The following is a 14,890-nucleotide window of genomic DNA, read 5'->3' as shown; positions in this document are numbered from 1 at the left end:
CCAGTTATTATGAAGTACATAGAGTAGTCAAATTCATAGAGACGGAAAGTAAAATGGTAGTTGCTCTGGATGGGGGGCAGGGAGAGAAGGGGGAGTTGTTTAATGGGTACAGAGTTTCAGTTTAGCAAGATGAAAAAGTTTTGGAGATTGGCTGCTCAACAGTTGGAATATACATAACACTGCTGAAATGTACTGTTAAAAATAGTCAAGTTTGTCAAATTTACATCATAGGTATTTTACCACAATTTTTAAAATACAGGTTCCTGGGCTCTGGTCCCGAAGATTCAGATTCATTAAGTCTGGAATGGGATTCAAGAATCCCAAAGCTCCCCGGGGATTGCTGATTTGAACCAGTTTGGATATCTCCAAACCAACCAAGTTCTTATTCCAGAGATGAGAAACTGCAATTCAAGGAGGTAAAGTGATTTGCCAAAGGTCACTCAGCTCCCTAGTGACTGTGCTTGGACAGGCCTAGGTGGGTGGTTTCTAACCCTGGCTGGACATCTGAGTCACTCACTGGGCCCCAACCCAGACCCACTGAATCAGGATTTCTAGGGGGAGAGACCTGAGCAATTGAGTTTTGTAAATGCTCCACGAGCTCTCAAAATCTTGACCTCTGGCCAGAGTCGAAGCTCCTGACAAAGTCTTTTGGTTCTTTTCACACTCACGCATTGGAGACCAGATTGTAATTAAGAACTGGGGACCGTGTGTCTGCTGTTTGAGAGGGCTGCTACCAGCAGAGCTTCCAGCCAATTTTGTTGGTTTAGCAACCATGGTTTAGCACCCTCTTGAGACATAAAGTTTTGAAAAAAATCAGAAGACCTCACTACTGCATATTTAGGGGTCTACAACATGCCTCTGAATCATTCATACAACTGAGAACACAACCAGAGACACATGTGGAAGAAGGAGCAGGATACAACTGCTCTGTTCCTCTTCACTAGCCTGGAAGGCAAAAGAAAGCCATGGTTCTAACACAGTCTCCAAGCCCTCAGCTGCCTAAGACAGTAAGAAGCCAAGACATATTTCTAGAACTTTCTTTCAAAAAATACCCAACAAAACCCCAAGCCTGCTTATGCAGACCAAAGGGCACTCCACCTTAGCCTCACCACACATAAGCTTTCCTGCTTAAAGCAGATCAGATTCCAAGGAGCCATTGGGCTAAAGTTAACAAACCATTTCTAGGTTTACCAACAGGATTGCCATTCAAACATGCGAAGCTTTCACACTACTTGGGAATGGCATGTGTGTTTGGGGACGGTCTCCTCTAGAATAGGCCAATGTGGCTGTCATCAAAAAGACAAGAGACAACAAGTGTTGGCAAAGGTGTAGAGAAAAGGCAGCCCTTGTGTACTGTTGGTGGGAATGTAAATTGGTGCAGCCACTAAGAAAAACAGTGTAGAGGTTCCTCAAAAATTAAAAATAGAACAACCATGTGATCCATCTATCCCACTTCTGGGTATACATCCAAAGGAAATGAAAACAAGATCTTAAAGAGATCTTCACCCATGTGGGTGAAGATTGCAGCATTACTCACAACAGCCAAGATATGAAAACAACCTAACTGTCCATCAATGGAAAAATGATGGATAAAGATGTGGTATATACATAAATACAGGGAAATCCTGCCATTTGCTACAACTTGAATGAATCTTGAGGGCATTATGCTAAGTGAAATAAATTGGATAGAGAAAGACAAATAGTATATCACTGATATGTGGACTCTACAGAGCCAAACTCGGAGAACCAGAGAGTAGAGTGACAGTTACTAAGGGCCGGGGATGGGAAGCAATTGGCCAAAGGATTCAAACATTCAGATATAAGATTAACAAGTTTAGGGATCTAACAGCATGGTGATTATAGCTAATAGTCCCACGTTAGATATTTGAAAGTTACTAGGGGAGTAAATCCTAAGTGAAAATCTTAAAATTACATGTTGCTTATATCTCAATAAACATGGGAAAATAATTAATTCTTGATAATGGGATAGGTCAATATCACCTATGCTGAACACCTGTTGAGGCAGGGAACCCCCTTCCTGGATGATCTCTGCAAGTGTCTCAAGGAATTCTTTAGCAGCTGATCTCCAGGCCACTGTATCTGCAGTCACCCCCTCAAATACACTCTTTGATGCCAAGCAGCAGATCATAGATGGAACAGAGCAGTTATATCCTGCCCTCTCTTCCACGTGTATTTCTGGTTGTATGCTCAGTTGCAAAAAGGAAGCAGAGGCAATGCAATAGACCCCAAAATGTGTAGTAGGAAGGTCTTCTGCTTTAACAAAGCCTTTATTTCTCAAGAATAGGTTTTGAACTTCTGGGCCACATTCAGCTTGTGATGGTTTGGCAGCAACATTTTTGCCATTTACAGGCTTTTAATGTCCTAAGCAAACTGTGTCACCTGAACCAACAACAGTAAGCCAAGACTTCCAGCAATGGTGCTCAACGTCTCATCATAGCAGCAAATTTTGATTTCATCAGCCACTTTTCCTTGTCTTCTTGTGACTTGACAAACATCTCCCGTGTTGCTTGATCTACTCTTTGTCCTTGTAACCATCCTTACTGCCTAATAATAATTCTCCCTGCATATGCAAGTGCAGAGTAAGCCAATAAATAGTATGGCTGCCAGAAAAGGGTCCCCTGGCAGGAGCTTTCCTGCAGCCACCTGCTGGGGGTGGGCAAGTTGGTGCCCTCTGGCTCTGGATCAGGGCTCTGTGGTCGGAGGTTTGGAGATGGAGAGGCCTTCTGTGCTCTGTTCAGTTGCCCGACAGCCCTGTTTTCTCCATCCTGATTCCCTTGATCCTAAAACACGTTGTCACTTCCATTCACGGGAGCCCAGCAGCCCAGGACATGCCCATTTACCCCAGGAGTGACTAGGGCAACATAGTGGAGACTCTGATCCACAGAAATAAAGGCAACAAAAGGCTTAATGCTCACTGCAACTGCAGACCACGCAGAGCTCCTCATCCCTCAGCACGGTGTCCAGCCACATGCATCCCACGAAAGAGAGCAGGAACTTGAAATTCAAAAGTTACGTCCAATAACCTACCCTCCCCATTCGTGGGGAGATGCAATGACTCCTCCCAAAGAGACGTCTGCACCCCCATTGCAATATTTTTCCTTACAGCATTATTCACAATAGCCACAATACAGAAACAACCTTAGAGTCCATTGATGGATAAAGAAAACGTGATACACACACACACACACACACACACACACACATACGAATGTTATTCAGCCATAAAAATGAAGGAAACCCTGCCATTTGTGACAACACGGATGGAATTCATACAGAAAAAGACAAATACTATATGATCTTACTTATACGTGAAACCTAAAAAAACATGCGGGAAGATACACACGCAAACACACACACACACAGCCATTCCCTGTCCCAAAGCTACATTCATGGCTCCAAGATGATTGATCTAGAGTAGGTCCTGAATCTGCCAAACACCACAGCCGAAATTAGCCCTCTCAGTTCTGGACCAGACTCTCCTACCCTATGGCGAGCTTACCCCCGAGAAGCTCCTCTTATCCTTTCCTGCCATCTGACCTCTGTTGGGCAACTCAGGATACAACGTTTGTGGAAAAAACATTGAATATTCTTTTTTCCCATTGTTATTGAGATAAAATTGACATATAACATTGTAAAAGCTTAAGGTGTACACCATAATGATTTGATATATGTACATATTGCAAAATGATCACCATGATAAGTTTAGTTAACATCCATCACTTCGCCAAGTTCCTATTTTTTTTTTCCTTACTACTAATTTTTCCTTTATCCTGGTGCAAAACTCTTAAGATCTCCTATCTTAACAACCTCCAAACATACAATGCAATATTGTTAACCATAGTCACGATGTTGTGCATGATAGCCCCAAGACTTATTTATCTTATAAATAGAAATTTATACATTTTGACCGCCTTCACCCATTTCCTCATCCTGCACTCTCTGCCTCCAGCAACCACAAATCTTCTGCTTCTATGAATTTGTTTTTTTAGATTCCACATGTAAGTGAGATCATATAGTATTTGTCGTTTTCTGTATGAATTCCATCCATGTTGTTCCAAATGGCAGGGTTTCCTTCATTTTTACAGCTGAATAACATTCGTGTGTGTGTGTGTGTGTGTGTGTGTATCACATTTTCTTTATGGACTATAAGGTTGTTTCTATATTGTGGCTATTGTGAATAATGCTGTAAAGAAAAATAGTGCAGTGGAGGTACAGACGTCTCTTTGGGAGGAGTCATTGCATCTCCTTAGGATAAAGACCCAGAGGTGGATTTACTGGGTCACGTGGGAGTTCTATTTTTAACTTTTTTACAGAACCGCCATACTGTTTTCCACCATGGCTGCACCAATTTACATTCTTACCTGAGTTTTCTGAAGAGAGGATTAAAATCTGAATCTGTTCCCTCTCTAGAGATTCCTGTGCTCCATATGCAAAGGTATAGCCACTCTCTCTATTACAGTGAACTTGCTTTGCATGTCTATCCCTAAAAAGCCATTTTATCAATAATTTTCCTAGAATGAAACAAGTGAAAGCAGGTAGAGACACAAAACTTGGAACAGCAGAAGTAAAGCGTTGTTATTGAAGGATTCTGTGATGATACACCAGGCAACCGAAGGAAACTGACAGAAAAACTACCTCAAAAAATAAGAACATTTAGTAAGGTAGCAGGCTATCGAATTCATAAGGAAACACTAACCGGTCAGACAACATAATGTGGGGGGGAAGCCCCATTTACAATAGGAACCAGAGAGGAAAAACATAAAATAAACTTAACCAAATAGCTTAAGGCCTACAGGAAGAAAATAGTTCTGAAAGAAACAAAATAAGATTTGGACAAATCACGTTGTGATGTCAACATTCCTCTAAATGAATTCACAAATTTAACACTACATCAATAGTAAGTGCCAGCAGAATATTTTCTGGAGCTGGACAACAGGATTCTAAAATTCTTCAAGAAAAATAGGGGTGCCTGGGTAGCTCAGTTGGTTAAGCGTCCGGCTCTTGATTTGGGCTCAGGTCACCATCTCAGGGTCATGAGATCAAGTCCCATGTCGAGCTCTGTGCTAGACATGGAGCCTGCTTAAGATTCTCTCTCTCTCAAAAAAAAAAAATTAAACTTCTGCATGAAGAAAAACAGCCAAATGAATTATTATAAACAAAGACAAATGACAAATAGAAAGATACAACTCACACCCATATATACAAAAAGTTCTTACACATCGACAAGTAAAAAGATCAATGACCCAAAGAAAAATGGGTAAAGGGTAGCCCACTAAAAAGGAAATATAAATGCTCTCCCTCATTCACAATAAAAGATGCAAATTAAAGCCATCAAGATTTCATTTTTCTACTTAACAAATTGGCAAAAATCCCAATGTTTAATAAGGCGGAAGTCAGAAGAGGAAACAGGTCCTCTCCCTTATGGCTAGTGGGAGTGCGAAGTGATACAATCTGTTTGGAAGCAATTCAGCAATGTCTGTACAATCACAAAGGCATGTTCCTTTTGGCCAGACAATTCCACTTCCAGGGATTTAATTAAACAGTCACTTTTTCATGCGTGCGAAATGACCATCATATAGAATTACTAGTTGAGGTGTTGTATATGGTAGCAAAAGATTGGCATCAAATTAGATGTACACCGATGGGAAGTCATGGTCCAGCCAGACAGTGGAATACCACACAGCTCTAAAAAGAGACGAGAATGCTCGTAAAGAACGGAGACAGAAAGGTCTCCAAGATCAGAGGTCACAAGGGAAAAATAAGCACAGAATATAAAGAACACTGTTAGTTGTTTTTCACATTCACATCTGTTCATACCTTTCATCATGCCTCTTAAAGGACACCCGAAGGAACTAAATCATACTGGACACCTGCTGGAGGAACAGAAACTGGGAGGACTAGAGACAGATTGGGGCAACAGCCAATGGACCTATTTATAGTTTTCATCTTAAAACTATGGAAATGTATTTTTTAAAAATAGCCTATGGGCGTGTATTACTTATTTTTAAAAGAAAATGCTAATTTCTTAAAGAATGCGCCTAACAAGGGGGTTCAATGATACTTCCCTTGCTTAACTCGTGCAAAACACCGTGTCACAAACAGAAGTGGGGCTGCTGTCTGCTTATCGCAGAGGGGCCACGGTGCTGAGATTCCAGGCCTCACCCCATGAGTCTCAGTCCTCAGGACAAGGCCAGTCAACTGTCAGCCCGAAGTCCCTGCTCTGCAATCCCACCCCCAAGCATTCCTGGGTCGGTAAAAAGATCTAAAACAGCCAACCTGGCCCAAGACAGTCTTTCTTTGGGAAGCTAAAGCTTATTTCCCACACCACATTGTAAAATTTTAATGAGTTGATGCCTTCTCAATACTCATTATGGAAAAACGACTGAATAATCTGCAATGACATTATAAGATAAACGTTCCTTTTGGAGCAAGACTACCAAAGAACATAAAGCCGAGATGTGCTGGATGTCTCCCACTGGCTCTCCATACTGTGTGCTTTTCAACATGGTGGTGGTTCACCGATCTCTCAGAAGCAACCCTTTATCCTGACGAGAGCTTATGTTAGCTCTTATGTCTTAGATAACACAGCCGTAGGCAAAGCTATGAATTCTTTCTTTCCATGAGAACCGTGGCTGTTGAAGGCAGTGGAGCGTCTTGATGTGGGCTGTCACTCTCTGCGTTGAGTTGGGCAAGTGGAGACCCTGCATGGTTGCCCACCGTTGAACCCATCTCCTTCCTAGACTTGGGTGCAAAGCAAGAGTATGTTCGGAAAGCAGAGTTTTGCTCTTCTTCTGAGTGGCTAGACTCCTACTGTAATATTTGCTGTATTCTCAACCAGATGTCCCAAGGGAGCAGGGACAGAGGAGAGGAGGGCAGGGGCATGAGGAAAGCAGTGTTTCTGTGTGCCTGGAGACACTGTCCACCGCGCTCCAGCCAGCGCATTCTTGCCTTCTTGGCCTGCTTAAGCCCTATTTGTTCGTCGAGACAGAAGATATTGCCTCCTCCAAGAAGCCTTCTCTGACTCTCCTGCTGCACAGAATGCCCATCATTATTTCTTCCTCAGTGTCCTGTGCCCATCTTTTATCAAAGCCTAATCCTATCACACTCCAACAGTCTCTCCATATGTCTTCTTTCGTCTAGACTGTGAACTCTCTAAAGCCAAGAGGTGTACCTTATTCATCTGAACCGTCAGACTAAAGAGCATCAGCGGGTACGCTGTAAGTGCTCAGCAAAGACTGGATAAATGAATAATGGTTCGGAGAGAGGAAATTTCACCTACCAAGGGTTAGGAGACAGCAGAGGTCAAGTCTTTCCTTCTATCACCAGTTAACAAACACAAGAGGATTATTTGGGAACCCTGGGGAAGGCCCAGAGACCTAAGCTGTCCACGAAATTTCATCTCCGGTTGCAGATCTTTAAGTGGGTCATTCTGCCTTCCATGGACAGCTGGGCATGACCAGCGGGACAACAGCTGCACCAGCAGGCGTCCCCATAAAGTAGCTAAGTCCAAGAAACTGAGCCCATAGGGGCTCTAGGAGCTCAGAGGGGAGAGAGTAAGGGATTCCTGATGGGAAGACCCCAGTGGGGAGCAGAGTCTCAAAGAAAGGAAGTTCAAGACCCGGATTGCTGAAGCAGACAGTGGCAAATGGCAGGGGGGCTAGGACAAGCCAACCACACAAGTGAGGATGAGCTCCTCACCTCCTCTACCACCTACCTTCCACCCTCCCCGCCTCCTCCCCTGAGAATGCCGGGCTCTGAGCTAGTGGGGGAACATACAGCCCAAAGTAGGAAAGTGGCAGTCAGGATACAGGGAGGGAGAAAGAGGAAGAGCGATGAGACCCCAAGTCTAGAGAGAGAAATAGTGTGAGCAAAGGTGGAGAGGACAGAGAACACACAATGAGTAACTGCACAAAAAAAAAAAAAAAAAAGGCTGAACAGGTAAAGCAGAGCCGTCCAATAAAAACAAAAAACAAAAACCCCACCCAACAGGTGGAGGTGGCAATAGGGAGCCATCGTGAGCTCTTGAGTAAGGATATGACAAAGGCAATGTTTTGAGAACATCAATTTGACAAACATTCAGGGTGGTTAGAGCCGGACCATTGGGGGGTGGGGGTCTGCCCGGCCAATCAAGGGGTCGCCCCGATGTGCTGTTATGATGACAATGAGAGCTACATGGAGAGAAAAATCAAGCAGTCCATTTCTAAGGAAGGAAAAAAAAAATTGCTGCCTTGAGGACAGTTTGAATATCAGGTGCGAAGCGCAGGGATGGGTCTTCAAGAAGAATCTAAGGCTTCTACAGCCTTTGTGGAAAGATGGGCAGCTCACCTAGTGGGGAAGGATCTGGGACTCAGGTAGGAAGATGACTAAGGAGGTGGACTCCGAGCCTGGTGAGGTGCTGGGAGCAGTGTGTTGAGCTGATGGGCCAAGCCTGGACCTGGACCAGGCCACCCACATGGCTCTGCACGTGGACGCAAGGGCAACTTTTATACTGTATGCTATGCAAGTCCCCTGCCCAAAGAGATTTAAGGAGGGGCCCATCTCTGGGGCTCCCTCTTTCTGAAGTCAGAGCACCCCTGGGTCCAACGGCTCTGGATGGACCCAGGCAGCTGTGCTCGTGCCCCACAGGCCCGATTTTACCTCTTGGCTCTCACCTCACCCTGTGGGGTCGGTCTCCCTTCACTCCACGGATAGGAACTTGGCCTCGGGCTGAGGTTGGCTTTGAATCCAGCGTTCAAACTTCATAAAAATCACCTCTTTTCTCACTGAACGTCTTGTTGGAGGTAAGTGCTGTCCTTGAAAGGTTTGAAAAAGCAGCTTAGGACAGAAATGTTATTCTTCCAGAAACACCCTCCCCAGGTCCCAAACCTTGTCAACAGGGGGGAGGGAGTCCCTGAAAAGCACAGGGTCTGGGAGGAGGGGTGGGGGAGCTATTTTTAGGCCATGATGTCACCTCCCAAGGGCCATGAGTGTCAGTGGGCGAAGGAGGGAAGGAGGGCTGGCCCCAGGACTGTGTTTCTCAGCCCACATTCCAGGAGCTGCTGGCTGATGAATGGTTATTTTCTGCAAAGAAAAATGTGCTGTCCAGATGAATGGGGGTCTGTCTGGGGCCTCGCTGGAAAACCTATTGGTGGATTTCAAAAGGAATCCTGGCTGAGCAACCGACCGCAGAGCTCCATTTCCAGGCCTGCTCCCGTCGCCTCCCATCTTCTCCCTCCCTTCCTCCCTCCCTGTCCTCCTGGGCCTTCCCTTGTCACCTGCCCTCCTCCCCTTTAATATTCCAGCAGGCAGCTGCTTGGCAAGGAGCGAAGAAGGGGTGCGTGGGCCCCACAACAGGAGGTAGGGGCAGCCGCAGCCCACAGGCCCCAGGATCCCTGCCCAGATGAATACAATCTTTTTTTTTTATTTTTTATTAATTTTTTTATTTTTTTATTGGAGTTCGATTTGCCAACATATAGCATAACATCCAATGCTCATCCTGCCAAGTGCCCCCCCATTGCCCATCATCCAGTCACTCCCACCCCCCGCCCACTTCCCCTTCCTCTACCCCTTGTTTGTTTCCCAGAGTTAGGTGTCTCTCATGTTTTGTCACCTGCACTGATATTTTCACTCATTTTCTCTCCTTTCCCTTTATTCCCTTTCAATAATTTTTATATTCCTCAAATGAATGAGACGATATAATGTTTGTCCTTCTCCGACTGACTTATTTCACTCCAGAAACTGGGTTTTCGATGGCTACAGACAGGCAAGACCAAGTGTACTTTTTTATTTTTAAGATTTTTATTTATATATTCATGAGAGAGCGGGGACAGGGAAGTGGGGGAGAGGAAGAGAGGCAGAGGGAGAAACAGGTTCCTTGTGGAGCAGGAGCCTAGTGCGGGACTTGATTCCAGGAGCCCAGGATCATGACCTGAGCTGAAGGCAGACGCTTAGCCGCTTAGCCACCTGGGTTTACTGATGCCTCCTCCAGCTGTACCCAAATGTCACAGGGTATACTTCCTAGCTCATGCCCTATGAATAACTTTGAAATCGAAGATACTTCAGCTGATAGGGTTTACACACAAGATAAAAGAACCCTAGAACCAGGGTGATTGACTTGAATAAGGCTAAATTCAGGTCAACACACCTCGCAGTAGATTCTGGAACCCATCTAGCTCCCTGCCTAAAATTGGGCCTGTCCCTTCCCCAGAGCCCAGCAGTAAAGTGAGAATTAAATGGAGACAGTTAACTGGCCCCCTCTGCTGGGGTGGGACAGTTCCGACAGCCAGGCTGGTCTCCAGGGGGCTACTTGGGGTAACCAACCGGGTCAGTCTAGCAACCAACGTGGGCAGGTCTGAGGACGCCTGAGGTCCTGACTCGGAGTCCCCTCATCTCTCGGACAATCAGGGAAGTGTCCTCTTGCCAAAACGGTTGGCAGCCAATGGCCTAGCCTATAAAAGGTGCCTGTTATAAGGGTCTCCTTAGAAACAACTCAGCACGTGGGATGCGCGGGGGGGCTCAGTGGTTGAGTGTCTGCCTTTGGCCCAGGGTGTGATCCCCGGGTCTCGGGATCCAATCCTGCTTCGAGCTCTCTGCAAGGAGCCTACTTCTCCCTCTGCCTGTGTCTCTGCCTCTCTCTGTGTGTTTACTAAATAAGTAAAATTTAAAAGAAGAAGAAGAAGAAGAAGAGAGAGAGAGAGAGAGAGAGAGAGAGAGAGAGAGAAAGAAAGAAAGAAAGAAAGAAAGAAAGAAAGAAAGAAAGAAAGAAAGAAAGAAAGAAAGAAAGAAAGAAAAACTCAGTGTACATATCCCTGAATGAAACCTTGTTTGGTTTTTCCACATTTGCAAACCTTATGTCAATGGAGTCATTGGGAATGTGTTCATCTGTGAATGGCTCCTTTCACTCAACACCGCTGCTGAGATTTCTTCCCCCAGGTTAAAGTATGAGCAGTCGTTCATTTCTTTTCCACTTACGTAGTACAATGTGTATATTCATTTAACCCTGGGTGGGTATTTGTGTTATTTTCAGGTTTTTTGTTATTAGCAACAGCTCTGCTATGAAAATTCTTGTACATCTCTCTCAATCCTCATTATGGGAGAATTTCTCCAGGGGTTACATACTGGAATTTTTCTGGGCCATTGAGGTATTGTGCATCTTCAGCTTTTCTAGATAATGCCTTTTTGCTCCCAGAATACTAATTTACACTCCCACTAGGAGTGATTTGTTCCACATCCATGGTATTGTCCAAATGATTGATTTTTTTGCCAGTCCTGTGGCATAAAATGGCCTCTCTTCCTTGGTTTAATTTGCACTCCATGATTAATAATGAAGTTGAACCTTTTTCATATGCTCTTAGCTATGTATCTTTTTCTATTTGTATTGCTCTCATGCCTTCCCTACTTGCATATTGTGTGATTTACCTGCTTCTTAATGATTTCTAGAACTTTTTGATATATTCTGGATAACAATCTCTTTTTCTTGTTTCCGTGTGCTAAAGATGTCTTCCCACTCAGAGCTTCCATTGTCCATCTTTTTTTTTAAAATAACATTTTCTTAAAGATTTTAATTATTTGAGGGAGGGAGCACAAGCAGGGGGAGAGGGAAGAGCAAGCACCCTGTTGAGTAGGGGATCATGACCTGAGCCAAAGGCAGATGCTTAACCTACTGAGCCACCCAGACGCCCCTATTCTCTTGTCTTCTCATACAGTCTTATAATAGTTCTTAATTAAGGTAGTAGGATTATCAGTCTCTTCCTGATGGCTTACACTTTTGAGTAATGCTTAAAAAATCCTTCTCCACCCCAAGGTCTTAAAAATGTTCTGTGTTTGTTGTTGTTGTTTTTAAGATTTTATTATTCATTCACGAGAGACAGAGAGAGAGGCAGAGACACAGGCAGAGGGAGAAGCAGGCTCCCTGCAGGGAGTCCGAAGCAGAACTCAATCCCAGGACCCCGGGGTCACACTCTGGGCCAAAGGCAGACGCTCAACCACTGAGCCACCCGGGCGTCCTATTCTGTGTTTTTTCTAAAAGGCTTCAAGTTTTACCTCTTACCTTTGAGGTCTTAATCCAGAATTGGTTTTTGTACATGGAAAGATATAGGGCTTCGATTCCATTTATTTTCCGTACGGATGATTATTGAATAGTCTAGCACTTCCCTATTTTTCTGCAATGCCACGTCTGTTGTTTATCAAGTTTCCAAATATGTGGAGGTCCATCTCTGGGCTCTCTATTTTGCTTGTCCTCTATTTGTCATTTGCTACACGAACATCTCATTGTCTTGGTTCCTATTGCTTTATAACGAGGCTTGATAGCTAGTAGGGCAAATTCCTCTGTCCTGTCCTTTTTCCTTCTAGACTATGTTGGCTATTCTTGGACTTTCACTCTTCCATATAAATATTAGAATCAGCTTGCCAACTTAAATGAGAACCATGTTGGTATTTTTATTGGAAATGTTTTGAATCCCGAGCTGAAATTTGGAAAGAAATGGACACAATTTCCCTATACTTTTATTGCAATTGTAAATGACAGCTTTATCTAATTAAATTTTCCAAATGGTACTGATATATAAAAATACAATTGACTTGCTTATATTGAGTTTATAATTGGCAATCTTGTTAAACTCTCTTATAAATTCTAACAAATTGCCTGTGACTCTGCAAACAATTATATTATGTATGAATGACAGGTTTCTTCCTTCCTAATCCTTAAACCTTATAAATCTTTTTTTTGTTTTGTTTCGTTTTGTTTTGTTTTTGGCCTCTTTTACTGGCTCAAAACTGGTGAAAGCAAGAATCCTTGTCTTGTTCCTAATTTCTAAAGGACCGGCTTTTTCTGTTTCATCATTAAATGTAGCTTTTGCTGTAAATTACTTTTTATCAGTAGATGTCCCTTATCAGGTCCAAAAAGTTCTCTTCTATTGCCAGTTTTCTAAGGCTCTACTTTAAGTTGATGTTGGTTTTTATCAAACAATTTTTCTGCTTTTATTGAGAGAATGCCACGTGAATTTTCTCGTTCGTTCCATGACAGGGTAACTATAGTGGTCAATTTCAAATGTTGAGCCAGTCTTGCATTTCTGGGACATGCTCCCATTCCAATTTAGTCGTGATCGGCTCTCTTTTTATATCTTGTTCATTCAGTTTGCTAAAATCTGTTTAGGATATTTGTTTCTGTGTTCCTGAGTGAAATCGGACTATAATCTTCCTTTCTCATATTGCCCTCATCTGCTTTTGGAAGGAAGAGGGTTTTTTTTGTTTTTTTTTTTTTTTTTTTATGAGCTTCATAAACCAAGCTGGGGAATGTTGTCTCTTTTTCTATTCTTTGTAAGAGTTTGTGTGCTATTTCGAGGATCTGTTTCTTGAAGTTTGTGAAACCTGCTTGTGAAGCTTTCTAGATCTAGCATTTTCCTAATGGGAAGATTCTTCAGTACTAATTCAATTTATTCAATTCAATGATTACGGAAGTACTCAATTTTTCTTTTACTTTCCAGTCAATATCAATGTTATATTTTCCCATTAATTTGCCCATTTCACCTAAGTTTCTATTTTATTGGCATCTATTTGTTCTTAATAGTCTCTTACTATATTTGTAAGCTGTTCCTGCTAGATGTTCCCTTGTTCATTTCCTAATATTATTTCCGTCCTCTCTCTTTATCTCTATCAATCTTGCTAGGAGCCTGTTAACTTTGTTAGTAATATCAAAGAACAAACTCTTTGTATTGATCATTTTTATTCTATACTGTATTCTCTAGGTGTTTACTATTTCATCAATTTCTTCTCAAATCTTTATTGCTCTCTTTATTCCACTGTCTTTGGGTTATTTTAATGTTCTTTTTCTAGCTTCTTAAGTTAAATACTCAGCTCCTAGATTTTTAGCCACTTTTATTTTATAAGTGTTTAAGGCTATAAAATTCCTTATAACTGCATCTCACAAATTTAGAGATGTCACATTTTCATTATTTTCCAATCAGAGCATTTTATTTTTCACAAAACAGCACATAGCCCCATGACTTGCTATAAAATGAACAGTTAACCAAAAATCAACCTGAAAAATAGAATATTACTTGTACCCCCTAAAACCCCTGAGCATCTCTTCTCAGCCAGTACACTCTCCCACCCTCCCTGAAGCTAAGCATTATCTTGATTTTTGGTTATCCTAGCCATTTTTTAATTTTTCTTTTTTTAAGATTGTATTTATTTATTCATGAGAGACAGAGGGAGAGAGGTAGAGACACAGGCAGAGGGAGAAGCAGGCTCCCTGTGGGGAGCCCAATGTGGGACCCGATCCCAGGACCCTGGGATCACGACCTGAGCCGAAGGCAGACATTCAATCACTGAGCCCCCCAAGTGACCCTAGCCTAGCCTTTTTAAGTCATTTTTTCCTCTTAAGTGTTCACCCCTTAATACAACAGTTTTGTTTTGCAATGTTCATAGTTTCTCTGTTTGTTATAAATGGGCTCATCTAGAGTATATTCTTGTGAATCTGGTTCCTCTCCCTCAACATTATACTTGTGAAATGTATCCACATTTGTTTATAGCTAGAGTTTGTTCATCTTCAATGCTATAGTTCTTATTGTATGAATATATCACGAGTTAGTTAACACTCTACTCTTAATGAACACTTGAGCTGTTTCCACTTTGGAGTTATTACACACTACATTGCTGTGAACAATCTTGTAAGTCTCTTAGCACGTATGTGCCTGTACTCATGTTAATTAAACACCTATCAGAATTGCTAGCTCCAAGGGTATGAGAATCTTCAACATTGGTAATGTGACAATCATTCTCTAAGAGAGTCATACCAAATTACATTACCATCAGCAGTGGAGCTACTGCTCCACAATCTCATTAACACTTGAAATTGTCTTTGGTTTCAATGCTAGCCGTTCTGATGAAA

General features: G+C 42.7%; 1 long non-coding RNA gene across 1 annotated transcript in view; it reads right to left on the bottom strand.

Annotated features, from left to right (window-relative positions):
* Window positions 1-9,024, bottom strand: part of LOC140605182 (uncharacterized) — a 65,584-nt gene extending 56,560 nt beyond the window's left edge. The window contains exon 1 of the long non-coding RNA XR_012007904.1: window positions 8,673-9,024. This is a non-coding gene — a long non-coding RNA (uncharacterized lncRNA). The remainder of the gene's footprint in view (window positions 1-8,672) is intronic.
* Between the last annotated feature and the right edge of the window lie 5,866 nt (window positions 9,025-14,890).

Source organism: Canis lupus, chromosome 15 (assembly GCF_048164855.1).
Source record: "Canis lupus baileyi chromosome 15, mCanLup2.hap1, whole genome shotgun sequence".
Taxonomy (NCBI): Eukaryota; Metazoa; Chordata; class Mammalia; order Carnivora; family Canidae; genus Canis; species Canis lupus.
This window is presented reverse-complemented; position numbering and strand designations above follow the sequence as displayed.